The sequence below is a fragment of the Cetorhinus maximus genome, chromosome 3 (assembly GCF_964194155.1).
Source record: "Cetorhinus maximus chromosome 3, sCetMax3.hap1.1, whole genome shotgun sequence".
NCBI classification, from domain to species: Eukaryota; Metazoa; Chordata; class Chondrichthyes; order Lamniformes; family Cetorhinidae; genus Cetorhinus; species Cetorhinus maximus.
Window position 1 is genome coordinate 41,527,373 of NC_135881.1, and position 15,054 is coordinate 41,542,426.

Here is a 15,054-nt window from a genome sequence, read left to right on the forward strand (position 1 = left end):
CTCCCTGCATTCACATGCAGTGTAACCCTGATTTAGACTTCATTACATGCTCCCTTACTCTGATTCCATCTATTAACTTACTATTCTCTATTTTAGTGCTACCTGTCTCTCCCAACATTCCATGTACCCTGGTATTACTTAATAATATTCTCTCCTGGTTCTCACACCCCTGTTGAGTTAGTTTAAACCACCCCCAACAACAGCACTAGCAAAACGACCCACAAGGAACTCAGTCCCGGCTCTGTTCAGATCACAGAATCACAGTGCAGAAGAGGCCCTTCGGCCCATCAAGTCTGCACCGACACTTGAGAAACACCTGACTTACCTACCTAATCCCATTTACCAGCCCATAGCCTTGAATGTTATGACATGCCAAGTGCTCATCCAGGTACTTTTTAAAGGATGTAAGGCAACCCGCCTTCACCACCCTCCCAGGCAGTGCATTCCAGACCGTCACCACCTTCTGGGTAAAAAAGTTTTTCCTCACATCCCCCCTAAACCTCCTGCCCCTCACTTTGAACTTATGCCCCCTTGTGACTGACCCTTCAACTAAGGGGAACAGCTGTTCCCTATCCATCCTGTCCATGCCCCTCATAATCTTGTACACCTCGATCAGGTCGCCCCTCATTCTTCTCTGCTCCAACGAAAACAACCCAAGTCTATCCAATCTCTCTTCATAACTTAAACGTTTCATCCCAGGCAACATCCTGGTGAATCTCCTTTGCACCCCCTCCAGTGCAATCACATCCTTCCTATAATGTGGCGAACAGAACTGCACACAGTACTCCAGCTGTGGCCTCACTAAGGTTCTATACAACTCCAACATGACCTCCATACTTTTGTAATCTAAGCCTCGATTGATAAAGGCAAGTGTCCCATATGCCTTTTTCACCACCCCACTAACATGCCCCTCTGCCTTCAGAGATCTATGGACACACACGCCAAGGTCCCTTTGTTCCTCAGAACTTCCTAGTGCCATGTCATTGAATACTTCCTTGTCAGATGCAACCCATCCGACTTGTACAGGTGCCATCTCCCCCAGATCCAGACCCAGCGCCTCAGGCATCTAAAGCCCTCCCTCCTGCACCATCTTCCCAGCCACGCATTCATCTGTTTTATATTCCACGTGGCACGGGGAGTAATCTGGAGATTACTACTTTAGAGGCCCTGCTTGCTAATTTTCTACCTAGCTCCCTAAATTCTTATTATAGGACCACATCCTCATTCCTATGTCGCTAGTACCAATGTGGACCACGACCTCTGGCTGTTCATCCTCCACCAGAAGAATATCCTGCAGTCATTCTGTGACATGCTTGACCCTGGTGCCAGGGAGGCAAAAAACCATCCTGGAGTCACATTGACGGCCACAGAAACACCTGTCTGTTCCCCTAACTAAAGAATCCCCTATCAGTACTGCCCTTCCTCCTCCCCTGTACAGCTGGGCCACCCGTGGTGCCACATGCTTGGCTCTTGCTACCAAACTCAAAATTGATTAGATTGTCAATACAAAGCATGCAAGATTTAAAAATAGAGGCATAGAGTACCAAAGCCAGAAAGTTATGCTAAACCTTTAATAATTAAGTCTCAGTTGGAGTATTGTCTTCAATTCTGGGCAGCATATTTAATAAGACTCCAAGGCACACAAGACTTTAGGCACACTCCAAGGCCCTGGAGAAGATGCAGAGATTTATCAGAATGGTACCAGTGATGAAGGGCTTTAGTTCTGTGGAGGGACCGGAGATGCTGGGATTGTTTTTTTTTAATTCATTCATGGGATGTGGGCATCACTGGCTAGGCCAGCATTAATTATGATCTGGAATGCACTGCCTGAAAGGTTTCAATAGTAACTTTGAAAAGGGCACCTGATAAATAGTTGAAGGGGAGAAAATTGCATATGTATGGGAAAGAGCTGGGGAATGGGGGTAATTGGATAGGTCTTTCAGAGAGCAAAGAGAGCAGAGAGGGCTAGAAGAATGTTTGTAGTGGGAGTTCCGCTGGGGTCGGTATTGGGACCCTTGCTTTTGCTGATATATATAAATAATCTAGATCTTGGTGCGCAGGGGAAAATTTCAAAGTTTGTGGATGACACAAAACTTGGGAGAATTGTAAACTGTGAGCAGGACAGTTCTTTGAATGGCCTCTTTCTGTGCTATAAGATTCAATAAGGGAAAATAAACCGCTAAATGCAAACAGAGAAATTTATTGCCAACAAAAAATTTGAAAAATTACAAAATAATGGGTGTATTTATACTAATACTAGTGACAATAGTTAACAGTGAATTGGAAGTAGAAGCACCAAAAGCATTGATTGACATTTTCACTTTACCAGTAGAAAATTTATTAAAAGTCTTGAATAAAAAGAGAACATGCTGTGTGTGCACAGTTTTGTCAGTTAGCATCTACAAGGAGAAAATAATTTGAGAGGGAATTCATTTTTTTCTCATGATATCTGATTTGGATAAAATCATGCTTAATCTTTACTCTGCGTATGGATTTACATTTAAGCAGATTTATGCCTGTTCTCCCAAAAAGTGAAAGGTTAAATGTATTTGTTTTTCTTATTGTAGATCAATGGATCTCTTGTGAAGACTTACACCTGCGTTACAAAATTCACTCAGCCTTTCCCACTCCTTGCAGATTTATTCTAAAAAATATTTACACGAAGCCTGATGAAGGATCTATGGCCAAAACATTCATTACACTTTCTCTTTATAGATCTGCTGTGTATTTGCAGCATTTTGGGCTTTCATTTAACAATAGTGCTGTTATATGTTTGAATATCATTGTCCAGAGTTGAGAATGCCTCCCTTTTGTATTTAGGGTTTAAGGCTACAAAATTACTGGCTAAATATTATATTGAATAAAGTGAATTCAAAATTCAAGATTTTGTCATTTAACAAGGATCCTGTGCAATCTAAAAGTCATTATTGTAGTGTATCCTTCAAGCCGTTAGTAACATGTTAAATGCTGGGTGATGTGCTTGCACACTCCTGCTTGTGCCCCATTACCCCTAGTTAGTGGCTACATGCTGCATTGAAAATTACTGAACAGAAGCCATTATCCTTTATATGTGTGTGATGGTATGGCATACATGATATATTCAGAGTTACTATATTCATTTTCACTTTGTGGTTTATTTCTATTCAAGTTGATGTTTTCTGGCATATAAAACATTTTGAAGTATGAGATTATCAAATGACAGGCCAGTAGCTGTTTGACTCATAGCCTAAAGGTCAGGAGCTTCAGTCCAGGAGCTGCCTATTAGGCCGACTATCTTGCTTAGTTCAATGTGTTCTGGCAGTTGATAGATCGTCATTCAGAGATAGGGGTGGGTGGGGGTTGTCGGGGACTCATAACGTGGGTAAGCATATGCATGTGGGTGTGGGTGTGGGTGGAGGTAAAATACAGGAAAAACATCCACCTGTCGGAAAGCCAGCTCCAACCCACTGACTTCCACATTGAACTCCAGCGCTTTGAGCAGGCAAACCCCTCAGGAAAGGCGGCTTGTCAATTTCAATGTGTTAATCGCTAATTAGAGTGTTATTAACTTGGGTTTTGCTATTTAATTTTGGCTTCATGGGTTTCCCAGGTTTCCTGGAGCTCATCAGTGAAAGCAAGGGGAAGGGATGGCAGCGATTGAGGGAGCTAAACCATGACAGGGAAATATGTGAATAAGTACTCAGTATTCACAGCTGCTGTCTTACCAGCTTGCGTGGAAGGCTTTGTTCACAGTACTTGTTAACAGGTGACATCACATATTCTGGAGGTTCAGAGGTTTGGATCTCTGATCTATCAATTCAGCATGGTCTGATTACTCTGTGTTACACCTTGGACCTTAGATGAGGACCTTGATGACCAGCAGCAGCCATAGAAACACCAATAGAACCTGCACCAGTAGCAGCAGCACCAGTAGCAGAACCCGCACCAGCAGAACCTGAACCAGCAGAACCCGCACCAGCAGCAGCACCAGCAGAACCTGCACCAGCAGAACCCGCACCAGCAGCAGCAGCACCAGCAGAACCCGCACCACCAGCAGCACCAGCAGAACCCGCACCAGCAGCAGGGCCTGCAGAACCCACACCAGCAGCACCAGCAGAACCCGCACCAGCAGCAGAACCTGCACCTTTAGCAGCAGAACCCGCACCAGCAGCAGGGCCTGCACCATTAGCAGCAAGAACAGTAGTTGCATCACCAGCAGCAGCACCAGCAGCAGCACCAATAGCACCAGCAGCCGGGCAGCATGAGCTGCAGAACAAGCAGCAGTCTGCTGTTCAGAGATCTGCTGCACCACAAGAGAACGCAGAGAGGAGCAGATTGCTGGAGGCTGGTCTCACCACGCAGGCTCTAACAGCAAAGGATGAGCTTCCTCGACATGTCGGAACACCAGTCTGAGGAGGCTCAGGCTGTTGTGTCAGGTGTTGGCAGGCATTTGAAGTGAGATGCTACTCACTGCGCCACAAGACCTCCGTAGGCTCCATCTATAGATAGATAAAATTATTGTGCCTTCAACTTCATCATGACTATCTCCTGTTGTCACAATTTAATAACATTTCTATAACGTTGGTTATACCTAGAGATAATGCCTAAAAATAAATGGTAATGTCTGCTTCTATTACCTTTGTCACAAATGTGAATTTGTAAGATTGTTATGTTTTGAGATTGTCTCTTTAATTTAGGGTCAAATGGAGGAATGAAGGGGGTCATGTGACCTATTCTGAATTGTGCTCGACAGCAAGCCTGGGTGGTTTGGTTATTAAAGGTTAAATAGGGGCCCAGGATGTCTTACTGGGAAGAAGACGAGAGATATTCACACCTGCAAACAATGACCACAGGGCTCTTTTGGTCCAGTGGGTAGCACCCCTGTCTTTGAGCCAGAAGCTCTGAGTTCAGGTCCCACCCCAAGACTTGATGGCCAAAGAAGGTACATTCATAACATGGTCAAACAAGTACAGTATTAACCAGCAAATCCTAACAACGCACGGCAATGGCATGCAGTAAGAGTGGGGGCGATTCCTGGTCAGCTATGTGATGTAAAGAAAGTGGGAGATTCTACCTTCACTATCCATTGCTCCAGACTACACGTGCATGTTGCCACAGCAACTTGAACTCTCTGAGTTCACTGTCACGCACCTCAACCATCAAACAATGACCAGGACAGCAGTGCTGACGGTTAGCCTCCAAGTCAAGAGAGGTGTTAGGAAAGAAGCAAAAAAACTGCGGATGCTGGAAATCCAAAAGCAAGGTACAGATAGCCCTAGTGGGGATGGGGTGGGGTGAAGGAATCGAAAAAGGCTAAAAGGTAGAGATAAAACAATGGATGGAAATATATTTTAAAATAAAGGAAATAGGTGGGAAAAGAAAAATCTATATAATTATTGGAAAAAAAGGGGAGGATTGGAAAGGGGGTGGGGATAGAGGAGAGAGTTCATGATCTAAAATTGTTGAACTCAATATTTTTTTTTCCAATAATTTATATAGATTTTTCTTTTCCCACCTATTTCCATTATTTTTAAATGTATTTCCATCCATTGTTTTATCTCTATCTTTTAGCCTTTTTCAATTCCTTCACCCCACCCCACCCCCACTAGGGCTATCTGTACCTTGCTTGTCCTGCTTTCTACCCTTAATTAGCACATTCCTTAGATAATATCACCACCTTCAACACCTTTGTCCTTTTGTCTATGACATCTTTTGGTTATCTCCACCTATCACTGGCCCTCTATCCAGCTCTACTTGTCCCACCCCCACCCCCCCGCCCCCCCCTTAAACCAGCTTATATTTCACCTCTCTTCTATTTTTACTTAGTTCTGTTGAAGAGTCATACGGACTCGAAACGTTAACTCCGTAGATGCTGCCAGACCTGCTGAATTTTTTGAGGTGTTAAGAAAGTCAGGTTTTCTACACAGTTATACTTTAAACTGTCTATTTAATTCCAAAATGTAATGGAATTGGGAGCCTAAGCCTGGATACAAAGCCCATGCCATTCACATTGCCATGGAAATGGCCTTTAAGAGGGGAAGAGTACACAGCAAGCTAGTGTAGGTTTGGTTTACAGGGTTTTTCTTAAGATATCCTTGAACTTCAGAGATAGGTCAGTCTGCAAGAATCTGAGAGAAAGAGAGAACAGAGATAGAGGCAGCCAGACTCTATTGCTCACCACACAGAATGCAGGCAGGAGCTCACTTGGATTGAAGAGACCAAGTTGAGGAGAATTTAAATGTGCCTGGAAGACTTGCCTAGCTTCGACTAGAGGGAGGGATCTCCAATGTAACCTTCACTATGAGAGTCAAATCAGGGCTTAGAAGTTTTCTGACTGGAAAAGGAAAATGAAGCAAGCCATCACGAGCAGAGAAAAGCCTTGGACAGGTTTCTGGAGAATGAAGTGCCTGCACAAGGGATAGAGCAAAGTGGAGGAGGATGGAGGAGGATTTTCTGACATTTGAAAAGTTAAATGGGGGATCTCAGTAGTTTAGTGCGTAAGTTGCCCACGGAATATTGTTTAGCCAAAGCTCTGAAGAAGTGTCATAGGGACACAAAATGTTAACTCTGTTTCTTTCTCCACAGGCGTTGTTGGACCAGCTGAGTTTTTCCAGCATTTTCTGATTTTATTTCAGAGTTCCAGTGTCCGCAGTATTTTGCTTTTATTTAATTGTACAGTTAATGTTGCTTTTAATTTGTGGTATTTGTGGTACACTGGCATTTACCCAGCTGTATGGAAAATTGCCCAGGTATGTCCTGTACACAAAAAGCAAGGCAAATCCAACCCGGCCAATTGCCGCCCCATCAGTCTACTCTCCATCACAAGTAAAGTAGTGGAAGGGATCATCAACAGTGCTATCATGCGGCACTTGCGTAATAATAACCTGCTCACTGACGCCCAGTTTGGGTTCTGCCAGGGCCACTCAGCTCCTGACTTCATTACAGCCTTGGTTCAAACTTGGACAACAAGATGGAAAAACATACTTGACCTCATCGTCACCAACCTGCCTGCCGCAGATGCATCTGTCCATGGCAGTATCGGTAGGAGTGATGTCATCACCGCACAGTCATTGTGGAGATGAAGTCCCGTCTTCACATTGAGGATACCTTCCATTGTGTTGTGTGACACTACCTACCACTGTGCTAAATGGGATAGATTTCGAACAGATCTAGCAACTCAAGACTGGGCATCCAAGAGGCGCTATGGGCCATCAGCAGCAGCAGAATTGTACTCAGACACAATCTGTAGCCTCATGGCCCAGCATATTCCCCACTCTGCCACTACCATCAAGCCAGGGGATCAACCCTGGTTCAATGAAGAATGCAGGAGGGCATGCCAGGAGCAGCACCAGGCATACCTAAAAAAATGGAGGTGTCAACCTGGTGAAGCTATAACACAGGACTACTTGCGTGCCAACCAGCATAACCAGCAAGTGATAGACAGGGCTAAGCGATCCCACAACCAATGGATCAGGTCTAAGCTCTGCAGTCCTGCCACACCAGTTGTGAATGGCGGTGGATAATTAAACAACTCACTGGAGGAGAAGGCACCACAAATATCCCCATCCTCAATGGTGGTGGAGCCCAGCACATCAGTACAAGAGATAAGGCTGAAGCATTTGCTACAATCTTCAGCCAGAAGTGCCGAGTGGATGATCCATCTCAGCCTCCTCTGGAGGTCCCCAGCATCATAGATGCCAGTCTTCAGCCAATTCGATTCACTCCACGTGATATCAAGAAATGGCTGAAGGCACTGGATACTGCAAAGGCGATGGGCCCTGACAATATTCTGGCAATCTTCCAGTACTGAAGACTTGTGCTCCAGAACTTGCCGTGTCCCTAGCCAAGCTGTTCCAGTACAGCCACAACACTGGCATTTACCCGGCAGTATGGAAAATTGCCCAGGTATGTCCTGTACACAAAAAGCAGGACAAATCCAACCCGGCCAATTGCCCCCCCATCAGTCTACTCTCCATCACAAGTAAAGTAGTGGAAGGGATCATCAACAGTGCTATCATGCGGCACTTGCGTAATAATAACCTGCTCACTGACGCCCAGTTTGGGTTCTGCCGGGGCCACTCAGCTCCTGACTTCATTACAGCTTTGGTTCAAACATGGACAAAAGAGCTGAACTCTCAAGGTGAGGTGAGAGTGACTGCCCTTGACATGAAGGCTGCATTTGACCGTGTGTGGCATCAAGGAGCCCAAGCAAAACTGGAGTCAATGGAATCAGGGGGAAAACTCTCCACTGGTTGGAGTCATACCTAGCACCAAGGAAGGTGGTTGTGGTTGTTGGAGGTCAGTCATTTCTGTTCCAGGACATCATTGCAGGAGTTCCTCAGTGTAGTGTCCTCGGCTCAACCACCTTCAGCTGCTTCATCAATGACCTCCCTTCCATCATAAGGTCAGAAGTGGGGATGTTCACTGATGATTGCACAATGTTCAGCACCATTCGTGACTCCTCAGATACTGAAGCAGTCCATGTCCAAATGCAGCAAGACCTGGACAATATCCAGGCTTGGGCTGACAAGTGGCAAGTAACATTCGCGCCACACAAGTGCCAGGCAATGACCACCTCCAACAAGAGAGAATCCAGCCATCACCCCTTGATGTTCGATGGCATCACCATCACTGAATAGTGGGGGCTATCAACATCCCGAGGGTTACCATTGACCAGAAACTGAATTGGGCTAGCCATATAAATACTGTGGCTACAAGAGCAGGTCAGAGGCTAGGAATCGTGCGATGAGTAACCCACCTCCTGACACCCCAAATCCAGGCACATGTCAGGAATGTGATGGAATACTCCCCACTTGCCTGGATGAGTGCAGCTCCCACAACACACAAGAAGCTTGACACCATCCAGAACAAAGCAGCCCGCTTGATTGGCACCACATCCACCAACATTCACTCCCTCCAGCAGTGTGTGTAGCATCTACAAGATGCACTGCAGGAATTCAGCAAGTCTCCTTCGACAGCACCTTCCAAACCCATGACCACTACCATCTAGAAGGACAAGGGTAGCAGATAGATGGGAACACCACCACCTGGAAGTTCATCTCCAAATCACTCACCATCCTGACTTGGAAATCTATTGCCATTCCTTCACTGTCGCTGTGTCAAAATCCTGGAACTCCCTTCCTAACAGCGCTGTGGGTGTTCCTACACCCCTTGGACTGCAGCCTTTCAAGAAGGCAGCTCACCACCACCTTCTCAAGGGTAACTAGGGATGGGCAATAAATGCTGGCCTGGCCAGTGACGCCCACATCCCATAAATTAAAAAAATCTCAGTACAAGTGTTAAAACTTGAACTCTTGTCGAATGATCCTTCCAGTCAGCCACTGGAAATTTGAATATCTCTCGAAAAGCTATTGGCCACTACAGAGACTGACCGTAACATCTTTTCAGCATGTATATTACTTTTAATAGGTAACATCGTACTGTCTGCTTTTCTGGCTTTTCACTATTGCTGGTGTTGTTACTCTTATCATTTTGCCCTGCTAGAACAAACACAGTAAGAAGATGAGCCATTTGCTCTGTTTCATCATTAACACGAAGACAACAGATTCCCCGTAGCCCAATGAATGCTCCGATATTCTTGCTCAGCAAACAAGGAATAATTTGCATACAAGGTACAGAGTTCCAGATCATGCTGTTATCCAGGAAAGAAAATGAAAGGCAGGAAAATTGATGTGTGAAACTTTTTCGCTGCTTTTAAACAATTTGGATAGAGTCAGAACTGTGAGCAACTACAGCAGCAGCTTTTGGCCAGGACTTTCCCTGCCCGCCAGCATCGAGCATGTTGAGAGACCACCTGCCATGGAAACGGTATGTTTCCCGGGAATGCATAAGTAACGCGACAGGTGTGTGACAGTACGGCGTGAAAACCTGCCATCGGAGCCGGTGGGTAAAACGCCATTTTGCCCGCCCACTTAGCGCAAATTTGGGGCAATTCCGCCCTTTGTATTTTCTTAAATTAATTTTCAGGATATGGTCGACATTTATTACCCATGATATTAGCGAATCAACAGTCTAACAGCTTTATGATCTTAGTACTAAGATAGGGAGTCCTGATCATCTATGAGAATGAGAAAGGATTAATTAACAATCGTTTTGTGCGGGGTCCCGTGGGGAAGAGCGACCATAAAATGATCGAATTGTCCACAACGATGGAGAGTGAAGAAGTTGAATCCGAAACTAGGGTCCTGAATCTAAATAAAGGGAACTACGGAGGGTATGAGGCATGAGTTGGCAATGATGGATTGGGAAGCCTTACTAAAAGGGCTGACGGTGGATAGGCAATGGCTAATATTTAAGGAACATATGCGTGAATTACAACAATTATTCATTCCTGTCTGGCGCAAAATTAAAACAGGGAAGGTGACTCCACCATGGCTTACAAAAAAATGAGGGATAGTATTAGATCCAAAGAGGAGATATATAAAATTGCCAGAAAAAGCAGAAAGTCTGAGGATTGGGAGCAGTTTAGAATTCAGCAAAACTGGACAAAAAGATTGATCAAGAAGGGGAAAATGGGGTATCAGGGTAAACTTGCAGGGAACATAAAAACTGACTGTAAAAGCTTCTACAAATACATGAAGAGAAAAAGATTAGCAAAGACAAATGTAGGTCCCTTACAGTCAGAAACGGGGGAAATTAAAATGGAGAACAAAGAAATGGCAAATAATTTCCCAGAAATGTTAGGGAACCAAAGGTCTAGTAAGAGGGAGGAATTGAAGAAAATCAGTATCAGTAAAAAATGGTACTAGAGAAATTAATGGGGTTAAAGGCTGAAAAACCCCCAGGGCCTGATAATCTATGTCCCAGAGTACTAAACGAAGTGGCCCTGGAAATATTGGATGCATTGGTGGTCATCTTCCAAAATTCTAGACTCTGGAGTAGTTCCTGCAGATTGGAGGGTGCCAATGTAACCCCACTATTTAAAAAAGGAGGGAGAGAAAAAACAGAATTACAGACCAGTTCGCCTAACACCAGTAGTGGGGAAAATGCTAGAGTCTAATATAAAAGACGTGGTAACAGAACACTTGGAAAGCATTGACGGATTAGACAAATTCAGCATGGGTTTACGAAAGGGAAATTATGCTTAACTAATCTACTGGAGTTTTTTGAGGATGTAACTAGTAGAATAGATAAGGGAGAACCAATGGACGTGGTGTATTTGGATTTCAAGAAGGCTTTTGATAAGGTCTCACATAAGAGGCTAGTGGGCAAAGTTAAAGCACATGGGATTGGGGGTAATATACTGGCATGGATTGAGAATTGGTTGACAGACCTGAAACAGAGAGTGGAAATAAATGGATCTTTTCCCAGATGGCAGGCGGTGACTAGTGGTATACCACAGGGATCAGTGCTTGGGCCCCAGCTATTCATGATATATATAAATGACTTGGATGAGGAAACCAAATGCAATATTTCCACTGACGACACAAAACTGGACGGAGTTGTGAGTTGTGAGGAGGATGCAAGGAGGCTTCAGGGCGATTTAGACAAGTTGTGTGTGGAGGCAAACACATGGCAGATGCAGTATAACGTGGATAAATGTGAAGTTATACGCTTTGGTGTGAAAAGCAGAAAGACAGAGTATTATTTAAATTGTGATATATCAGGAAATGTGGATGTATAAAGGGAATTGGGTGTCCTTGTACACCAGTCAATGAAAGTAAACAGGCAGGTGCAGCAAGCAATTAGGGAGGCAAATGATATGTTGGCCTTCATTGCAAGAGGATTTGAGTTCAGAAGTAGGGATGTCTTACTGCAGTCATACAAGGCCTTGGTGAGACCGCACCTGGAGTATTGCATGCAGTTTTGGTCTCCCTACCTAACAAAGGATATACTTGCCATAGAGGGAGTGCAGCAAAGGTTCACTAGGCTAATACCGGGGATGGCAAGACTGTTGTATGAGGAGAGATTGGTTCGACTGGGCCTGTGTTCACTGGAGTTTAGAAGAACGAGAGGGGATCTGATTGAAATGTATAAAATTCTAACAGGGCTAGACAGACCAGATACAGGGAGGTTGTTCCCCCTGGTTGGGGAGTCTAGAACCAGGGGCCACAGTCTCAGGGTACTGGACAGGCCATTTAGGACTGAGATGAGGAAAAGTTTCTTCACTCAGAGGGTGGTCAACCTGTGGAATTCTCTACCACAGAAGGCTGTGGAGGCCAGGTCACTGAATATATTCAAGAAAGAAATTGATCAATTTTTGTTTATGAAGGGCATCACGGGGTATGGAGAGAAAGTGGGAATATGGTGTTGCGATAGACGATCATCCATGATCTTATTGAATGGCGGAGCAGGCTCAAAGGGCCGAGTGGCCTACTCCTGCTCCTAGTTTCTATGTTCTTATGTAAACAAACTACCTTGATTTACTTTGCTGATCTAACCTGTGAATTGTGATATTGTATGTAGGGTCAGATACAATATAACTCTGTCTTTGACGTGTACTCACCAACTATTAAGGAAGGAATCTATTGAGAGTACTAGAGGTTATAAGATATGCATGAATTGAGGCAGAGTGAGGAAATGAAAACAAGAGCGGTTATAAATATGCAGATGTATATCCTTTTTTTTTACTTCTAGTGCTTAATTTCCAAAAGTATCTGCTCTCTAATAGCAGCATGGAATGGAATTTTTGTGGGTCTAAATCTGTGGTTGCCATAAGGTTAAGCTTCAATCAATCATGCCATAGGAAGGGAGGAAAGTCACATTAAGTTCCCCCTACACAAATCCTGACAGCCAATTATGGCTTCACGAATAGGTAGACTTTTGCCAAATACAAACACAAAAATGCCAGAAATACTCATGCAGGTCAGGCAGCATCTGGTGGAGAGAGAGTTAACATTTCAGGTCAATGACCCTTTTGGATGAAAGATCACCAACCTGAAATACTAACTCTGTTTCTCTTCCAACAGACACTGCCTGACCTGCTGAGTATTTCTGGCACTTTTTTTTAATTTCAGATTTCCAACATCTGTAGTATTTTGCTTTTGTGCTGGTTATTATACCAGGCAGTGCTCCAATGACTACTGGTTACCACTTTGCCAGAATATCCAGATGTCCTTCAATACAGGGAATGCCAAGGGCATGTATGAAGTGATCAAAAAGGCAACAGGTCTATCAGCGAAGAAAAAGGCTCTACGTATGATGGTGCCACCATAGCTTTCCACTCCGAGGAACATCTTCAGCAGCAAATGGACAGACTCATGCCCGTAAAGAGTTTGGTTTGACCATCAGCATCAGGAAGACAAATGTCATGGTCCAGAATATTGTCAGAGTGCCATGTTGCAAAAGCTGCAGCTGTTATGTCCAAGCTGAGTAAGACAGTCTGAAACAACAGCAACTTGACTGAACACCAAACTGCGAGTTTACCAAGCCTGTGTCCTCAGTGCACTCCTCTACAGTGGTGAGACCTGGACAACATATGCGAGGCAGGAGAAAAGCCAAAATTTCCACCTTTGCTGTCTCAGACCTATCCTCAGCATCTCGTGGCAGGACAAGGTCACCAACTCAGAGATCCTTCAGCATGCTAATTCCATCAACATACACTAACAATCTAGTGAACCTCCTCTGAACAGCCTCCAATGCAACTACATCCTTCCTCAAGTAAGGGGACCAAAACTGTGCACAGCACTCCAGGTGCGGTCTCACCAATGCCTTGTACAGTTGTAACAACACTTCCCTATTTTAATTCTCCATTCCTTTAGCAATAAATGCCAAAATTCCATTTGCCTTCCTTATTACCTGCTGTACCTGCAAACTAGCTTTCAGCGATTTATGCACGAGGACACCCAGATCCCTCTGCGCTGAAGCATTCTGAAGTTTCTCTCCATTTAAATAATAAGTCGCCTTTTTATTCTTCTGACCAAAATGGATAACCTCACACTTATTCACGTTAAACTCCATCTGCCAAATTTTGGCCCATTCACCTAACCTGTCCATATCCATTTGTAAATTTCTTATTTCTTCATTGCAATTTACTTTCCCACCTATTTTGGTGTCATCTGCAAATTTAGCTATAGTACCTTCTATCCCTGAATCCAAGTCATTAATATAGATTGTAAATAGTTGGGGTCCAAGGACCGAACCCTGTGGCAACCCACTAGTTACAGCTTGCCATCCAGAAAAAGACCCATTTATCCCGACTCTCTGCTTTCTGTCCATGTCGTCCATGTTTTGACTGTCTTTGAATATTTATTTTCCAACTCCCCTTCTGTGGATTGGGAGATACTTGTGTGCAATGACTTGGAGCAGCCCTGTGCTTAATCACAAAGGCAAATGCTGTTTTAGTATTCTAGTGCTAATTAACACTTCAATATTCTACAAAAACCTGTTGAGTTCAGCATAAAATCCTATGGAATTAAATTGATCCTCGAATCCACAATCAGCAGTTAGACTGCCCCTGTCTAACAGGAAATTATTTTCAGAGTCAGGCGTGTACAATGCAAATAGCACTGAATACTCAAAAATCTAAAAAATGATGCTTTAGGGTTAATAAGAGGGGGAATTCATATGGTTCTACTTTGGAAATAGTTGAAAGAGGTTTAAACGGATATTACTTTTTCTGCATTTGTTCACAGGATGTGAGCATTGCTGGCCAGGCTAGCAATTATTGCCCATCCCTAATTGCCCTTGAGAAGTTGGTGGTGACCCGCCTTCCTGAACCGCTGCAGATTAGCTATTCTTAGCAAAATCACTGCCTCTATTTTAGGGAGCATAAAAATCAGAGTTAGTACACCTGGGGGTAGAGTCTCTCTTCAGTTGTACTCGTTTTTTCAGTGAAACTCAGTCCGAATTGATGTAACCCATGTGAATTTTAAGCGCAAATAGTGTTTTGTGACTTTAGGGGAGGTGGTGGTGTAGTGGCATTGTCACTGGACTGGTACTCTAGAGACCCAGGGTAATGTACGAGGGACCCGGACTCAAATACCACCATGGCAAATAATGGAGCTTGAATTCAATAAATCTATGGAATTGAAAGTTTAGTGATGACTATGAAAACTTTGCTGTAAAAACCCATCTTGTTCACTAATGCCCTTTAGGGAAGGAATCTGCTGTCCT